General features: G+C 33.8%; 2 long non-coding RNA genes across 2 annotated transcripts in view; one reads left to right on the top strand and one right to left on the bottom strand.

Moving 5' to 3' along the window:
• Nucleotides 1-3,328, top strand: part of LOC136842979 (uncharacterized) — a 25,191-nt gene extending 21,863 nt beyond the window's left edge. Inside the window, exons 2-3 of the long non-coding RNA XR_010854397.1 lie at nt 2,299-2,683; nt 2,923-3,328. This is a non-coding gene — a long non-coding RNA (uncharacterized lncRNA). The remainder of the gene's footprint in view (nt 1-2,298; nt 2,684-2,922) is intronic.
• LOC136842981 (uncharacterized) overlaps nt 1-7,500 on the bottom strand; it is a 495,876-nt gene that overhangs the window by 359,922 nt on the left and 128,454 nt on the right. The window lies entirely within an intron of this gene.

A 7,500-nucleotide genomic window follows, 5' to 3' on the forward strand; every position in this document is an offset into this window, starting at 1 on the left:
CCCGCTGCTGTTTTATGACAATTTCAATCCATCACTTTATTCTTCACCCTAGAAGCTTTTATTGAAACAGTCAAACCAATAACAAGTTGGTAACAATAAAGGTAATTGTTATGTCAAAGTATGCAACGTCATAAGAATGTATACTCAAAACGCATAATTAAGCATATGGTTAGAATTTATTTTTTTTTTTTAATGAAAGTGTCTTAATGCAACCAGCAGTATGTCACTGTTATCCCAGATCTGATCCAAAGTTGCATAGATTCGATAACCACCATGGTAGGAAAACTTAATATTATATAATTCCCCATGGATTTATATTGCTCCTTAGGTAAAGTTATTTTTTGGATAATAATAGTTAATTTGTGACCTAACACTTGAAAAAAAAAAAAAAAAAAAAAAAATATATATATATATATATATATATATATATATATATATATATATATATATATATATATATATATATATGTATATATATATACATACATACATATATATATATATATATATATATATATATATATATATATATATATATATATATATATATATATATATATATATATATATATATATATATATATATATATATATATATATATATATATATATATATATATATATATATATATATATATATATATATATATATATATATATATATATATATATATATACATGCATACTCTCTGAAGATTAGCTTTCAACCACCTTTCCATTCTCTGTGCATTTTGGTACAAGCAAAATCTTCCTTGCATTTCCAACGCCACTGAATAAAAACCTCATCACTAATGTGAACCGGTTATTCATTCTTCATTTGTCGTACGAATCCTATATATTGAAACGTCAGATGGGGAAAGGGGTTCCATTATTTACTTCCAGCTCTGTCAGATATTGCTGAATACAAGTTGGGCCTTACAATGGATGGAGTATGCTACCGAAGAATAATTTTAGACGAAAGTCCAAAAAGGGGGGAAAAATTCAATTAAAGGAAGGCATATAAAGTTTATTTGTACAATGAAGTTGGGTCCCTTTTCCTGGACTTTATGTAATATCTTATTAACTTTATTTTTTTTTTATCCAATAACGCAAGACATATTTTAACATCATATAACGGAAGATGAATGATACTCAGGCTAAAAACAAACAACTGATATATTAAATGTAATAAAATAGCTTACTCCTTTACTTCCCCTAAAAATCTAAATCAGTCAGTAGACAGGAAGTCATATCATTCATTCTTCATTTTCGTTTTCTTGCGCCGGTTTATGTTCCCTAACGCAAAATTCACAGTAGACAAGGTATATCAATACGCCTCTGTATTTTGAGAAATCTGAATCACTATTGTGCTCAAATTCAAAATGAGCTACAAAAATGACATTAAATTATTTCCAGCTTACCAAAAACAAATGTTTTAGAAGGTGAATTAGCTTTTAAAGCTATTAGGGTAAACATAGCAAAGTGGACAAACACTAATCTCAGCTAATACAATCATCATAAGAGCTAAATAAGGATAGTATTTCAACCCCTTGCTCGCCTGTCTTCCCGTGCATATTATAACCTGAGCAATAATTGTTTATCTAAAAATTAAACTACCTTGCGAACCAGCTTTTCATAAGACACGTGGAAATCTGAGCAATATTTTAATAAGGGCTTCTCTCTGTAGCTTAAACGCAAATTAACTACTGTATTTATCACTATGATGTGATTTATTGGTCATATGGCGTTGTATTGAACGTCGTTATCGCTGATGTATCAATACAGAATTCTGACAATGGTATAATATATATAAACTGTTGTAGCCGAAGACAGCCGCGAATTGTCAGCTCCCGTACTTAGGGAAATCACGGACACTGCCCGGTACCTTGAAGCAGAATATGGAGCGTTTTCCAGCCGGCTTAGGACAAATACGTAAATATATCTGTATAAAAACACAAATACACACACGCACACACATTCATATATATATATATATATATATATATATATATATATATATATATATATATATATATATATATATATATATATATATATATACTGTTATATATATATATATATATATATATATATATATATATATATGGGAAACATATACATATATATACTGTTCCTAAGCAAACCAAAACCTCCAAACTGCCTTGCAATCCAAATAACGTAATTTTTGCACTGATGCCTAATTGTGGAATGGCGTGAGAAACTCAGCCCCTACGTAAATTTTTCTCCATGCTTCCCTTTCTGGTGCATCTGTTTATCTTACCTAAAGACCTGGTGACTGCTTGAATGACCTCTTTTCAGATAAAAGGCGAATGGAGACGAAGCCTGCCGAAAATCCGCCAGAAAGGTTGAGTCCCCTATCAAAACTGGCAAACATGGGTTGCCAGAAATCACCAGGATTTGGAAGATTCCAACATAGAAAACGAAGTGACTGATCCCAGTGACCTCTGAAAGTAGCAAGAAAATAAGCCCCGGAGGTCACATAAGGCAAGAAACAGGGGTCGTCGGCCTCAGAAATCTCCCGGTAGCAGGCCGACACACATCCACTTCCATGCTCCTTATTGAGCTGACCCCTCCATGTGGTCACCTTTCGACCACCCAGTCACACTACCTATTCATTCCCATTAAAACTCATCCCTCCAGACCTGGTGAATTCGACGAGGCTCCTCCTTCGCTCCGTCGTAAGGTAATGTCTTGATTCGAGGTTCTTTCAACAGTCACGTATCTTTAATCTTCCACTGAACTCCCATTTTCTTTCTGAAGTGCGAGTTATCACAAAGACCTGACTCACTTAGCTCAGAATGAATTTTAATGCAAGTATATCGTACCAGAATCGAGTTATCTTGACGCCCTCTGCGCAACCCTCGATTCGCCCGAGATCGTTATAATTATCCTTATGTAACTGCTGGCATTATCAAATTGCAGACGGTTCATCGGCTGTGGAAACATCGACTTGTCTTGTGCTTCTTGCAGTGAAAAGGAAACTGCAATCAATTTTTCAGTATCCCTTTCAAGAGGATTAACCATAGACTCTTCAATATTTGGAACAGTACTACAATAACTAACCACGTGGCAGGCCCCTGTTGTAGCTGCCTATCATTCCCCAGTCTTCTGATTGGCGTGTTTTATGGTAAATATATTCCATTTAAAGTAAATCTAAGTGTTTATCTGCAAAAGCCCCTTGTTGAAGTACAGCCTTCAGCCCAACTGTTTTTCTATTTAGTTTCCTACCTGACCTAGAAATTGCAGTCAGAATCTCAAGGTGTATTAGTAAGCCCCCTTTTTACGAGCTACAGGCCAGATTGGACCCCTGAACAAGGAATACACTAAGTAGGCCATGTATATATATATATATATATATATATATATATATATATATATATATATATATATATATATATGTATGTATATATATAGAAAATAAAATAAAATATAAATATATATATAATATATATATTATATATATAATTATGATATATGATTGATATGATATATATATAGGCATATATAAGCATATATACATATATAATATATATATGCATATATATATAATATATATATATATATATATATATATATATATATATACGTATATATACATGCGTGCATATGCAGATAGACCTCCTAACCCCACGATTTCTTCACAAATTGTGGGTACGCTTTTTATTACAAAATACTAAGGTAACGTGAGGAACAAACTGAGAAACCACCGACCCTATGGGTCGATTCGAACCTACGAATGATGTGCTGGGTGAGGTTACCTAAACCATGCGGCCACGAAGAATGAAACGAGGGTAATTCAGCACATGAAAAATATACCTCTTGTATTGTCATTTTCCGGTAATGGAATAACACGCATCCTTACCGTCACAATATTGGTGATCATTACAGAGCCTGGTAATAATGTATAAATGAAGAAACCCCTTTTTCCTTAATATTTTAACCATGTACGATGGATTTGGACGTGGTTTAGCTTAACCTTTCCAGCTAATATATACTTGTGTTAAAATTAACTCAAATATACTTAAATCTGTTGAATTCCAACCAAATTTACTTACATCTGTTGAAATCAAAAGCATCCCGAGGTTATTAAGTTCACACACGCAGAACTTGTGCAACAAATACTTGCCCCAGCTGATTAAACGTATGGTTTCTAAAATAATTATGGCATTTTACACAAAAAAAGTTACAACCTCTAAAAATACTTATGAACAATACTGCGACAGCGGTAAAAACGAACCGAACTACAGTCGATTCATTTTTCTTTCCTTGAATTACGTAACACCAAAGCTGCCCCGATTTTGCAGTGCTGTAAAAATTTAGATTCGTTGTTCATTTTTTTTAACAACCTTAGTTCCTGGGATTTTTATTATTAATATATGACAATGAGCAAATTCTTTTAGTAGCCACACTGTCATTAAAGTTTTCTATTTCGTCAAATAACGGTTCCCCCTCAATATAAAAAAAAATCACCACAGGTAGCCTACACGGACACCCAGTGAGCACCGACTTATAAAATCCAAATATTTCTGATATAACACCGAAACCCAATATCACAGTAATGTTTAATCTAAGATTTCTAGTTATTCTTTGCTCCCTTTCCAATAACGTTAATAATAATACAATACATAGTGGTCATGGCCGTTCAGCAACTCGCTCCAACCTTCTTACACACACAACAATATTTGTCCTAATACCCTCAATTAACGTCAAGTCTATTGTAGCTCCAACAGGAAGCCTTCTTTAACATCCAAATTATCCAGCTATGGCCGCTATACTCCAGTGGTGAAAATTAATACCACACAATCTGGGCTAAAGTATGTCCCTTAATGTTACACGTCACATGTTAATGTCACTAAAATCATATCAGTTTCTAAAGTGCGACTACAGCCATGTGGTACTTTGATACTTTTTTCTCACCTTAAAAGCTGGTTCGTTGCTCACTCTATTAAGGAGGTTCAGCTTTATTAACCATTTGATAACTGTCTCATCTATGTGGAACTTAGCCAAATGACCTAACGTAACGAGAAAGCCTTTAGTTCTAGGACATGAAAAAAAAAAAATGTTTGTATCAGACAAACTTGTATTTGTAACATTCTAAGAAACTTGTCGGTTAAAAGAAATGCCACCAGGACGTAAATGACTTCGTTCTAAGAAACTATGAAAATTTAAGATTCCAATTTCGATAGATAGACGTTTTAGATAAGCCTTGTCTCGCTAATTTTGTACCATGCAGTCTCCGGGAAAGTTTCCATGAAAAACTGCACCAAATATTGTATCAGCTAATGCATGTTACGGAACAATTTGCAACCTAGTAAATCATTTAGTATCAAAATGGAAGTTAAATACCCACGCCAAAATCGTTTTCAATTTTAGTACAAAACTTTGCACTTAAGACCAAAGTTTATATTATCAAAATTAAAAAATTTACTTGATACCAGAGTTTAAATCATACTTAAAATTAATGCCATGAAAAGCAAGTATTTAAAAGTTTATATTAAAAAAAATTAAAAACTTAAGATACTTATAAGTTATGGTTTTAGATACGGATATGCAGGGCCCCTTCCGGAATACGGTAAAATTACCGTATACCAGAATGGACATCTTCCCCATACCAGGGGCGGAGGGTGGAGGATTAGAGTGCAGAGTTTTCTTGAATCACACTAAGTGTCTCCGCACACTCACCACTGACACAGGTGTACTTTACCCGAATCCTCTTCATAGCCCAGACGTCCCTGAGATCTGCTAAGCTGTTCTGTGAAAAAAGTTTCGAATTAAATATATAGTAAGAACTTAACGATTATCCAAAATCAGACAAAGCAAAATATTCCAGTATGTAGAAAAATATGCTAAACTCGAAATAAAATATGCCAAACTCGAAAATAAACTTACTTTGGAGGCTAGAAGCAAGGAACGTCACGCAATCTTGCTAGGGATGCACAAAGTAACCAACCAAAATTCTGAACCAGGACAGTCGACACCCAACACATCCATTTGAATGACTCGAAGCGCCCGTGAAATTAGATATCGTTCTCTTCCTTCATTCCGAAGAAAACGGGTAGTTTCCAGCCAAAGACGATGGACACCATAACCAATTACCTCGCCGTCTAACTCGTTAACGCTTAACAATCGACTGGCCGCTCTCCCTCTCCGAATCTATTCGTGCAGTTACTGCTAGTTTCACTCTTTCATGTGCTCCAAAAATATGTCTTGACCACTCAGGTCTCAACTGTTATTTTTATCAAATTTATGAGATGAGGTACTTAGAATGACTGCAACAAAGCATTTTTGTTACTGTTCTTAGTTTATTTCCCTGGTACATAAAATCGAAGGAAACAAGTATAAAGCTTTTTGCAAAACAACAGTTTTATTCAGTATAAAACAGCCTTCCATTTTTTCTAAAAACCGAAGCGCAATATTCAGTTTCTCAATCATAAAAAAAGCTAGAATAAAATAACGGATTATTTGTGCTGTATATAAAGTGACTAACAATTCACCATGATGTTTTCACTAAATCCCTAAGAAAAGTAATAGTAAAGTCATACGTCCTGAAGTCCTGGGATATAAAAATAAATAAATAGATAAAAACATTGCAATTACTTCCTTTCGGGTCACGAAAAAACTGAGTTAACTATAAAAATTACAATTATGGTGTTTTTCTCGCAAAAATTTCTGTAAAGTTTCGCATACATCAAGCAGAGGACATGAACATGGTTTTGAGAATTAATTTCTTTTAGCAAAAGAATTTTCAATTAATACAAGAATATTTAGCCCACCAATTTCAACACATTTCTCCATGTCTTTCATGTATACCTATAGGCTTTCTACCCAACGACGAGGTTTTCAACATCCAATAATACCAACAAATGTTGCTTTCCATGGAAATCTAATTCCTTTCTAATGTACTACATCAAATACGTTGGTAATAATGGTTCATCTGGTGTTGTATCTGTTTGGCCTTGAGGTTGATGCGCTGGAGTACGAAACTTCATTCTTGCATAAGTAAACTAACCCAAACGACAGGGGAACCTCCTTATTATACATAGGTATTTCGGTAGACACCAGTCTCACCAGGTCAAAACGTCCCCACGGTAGATAGCTAATATATGTTCAGAATTTCATCCTTCAACCACTTTTTATTTATTCATTTACGTTCATGAAGGTCCACGTTCTACTTTTTCAGAACGAGATATTGTTTAGTAAGATTTTCCATGCATGATTATCACGAATAAATATTATAATAAATGCAAAAATATTACTAAATGATAAGAGCATTGGTAGGTGCATGGCCGCATGACAAAATGCATTACAAGTTAATGCTTCATAATCAGTGCCAAGTCGTATCATCTTATGTTCACAGCGTCAGTGAATAATATTATTCAGAGTAAATTTCTTGTTCATAAACTGGTCCTTCACTGGGTTTATTATTTATTAGTATTTTACGAATACAACTCAGCGTAGTATAAGGATGATTGCTACATTCCTGCTTTGCAAAACTGACTT

Source organism: Macrobrachium rosenbergii, chromosome 10 (genome assembly GCF_040412425.1).
Source record: "Macrobrachium rosenbergii isolate ZJJX-2024 chromosome 10, ASM4041242v1, whole genome shotgun sequence".
Lineage (NCBI taxonomy): Eukaryota > Metazoa > Arthropoda > Malacostraca > Decapoda > Palaemonidae > Macrobrachium > Macrobrachium rosenbergii.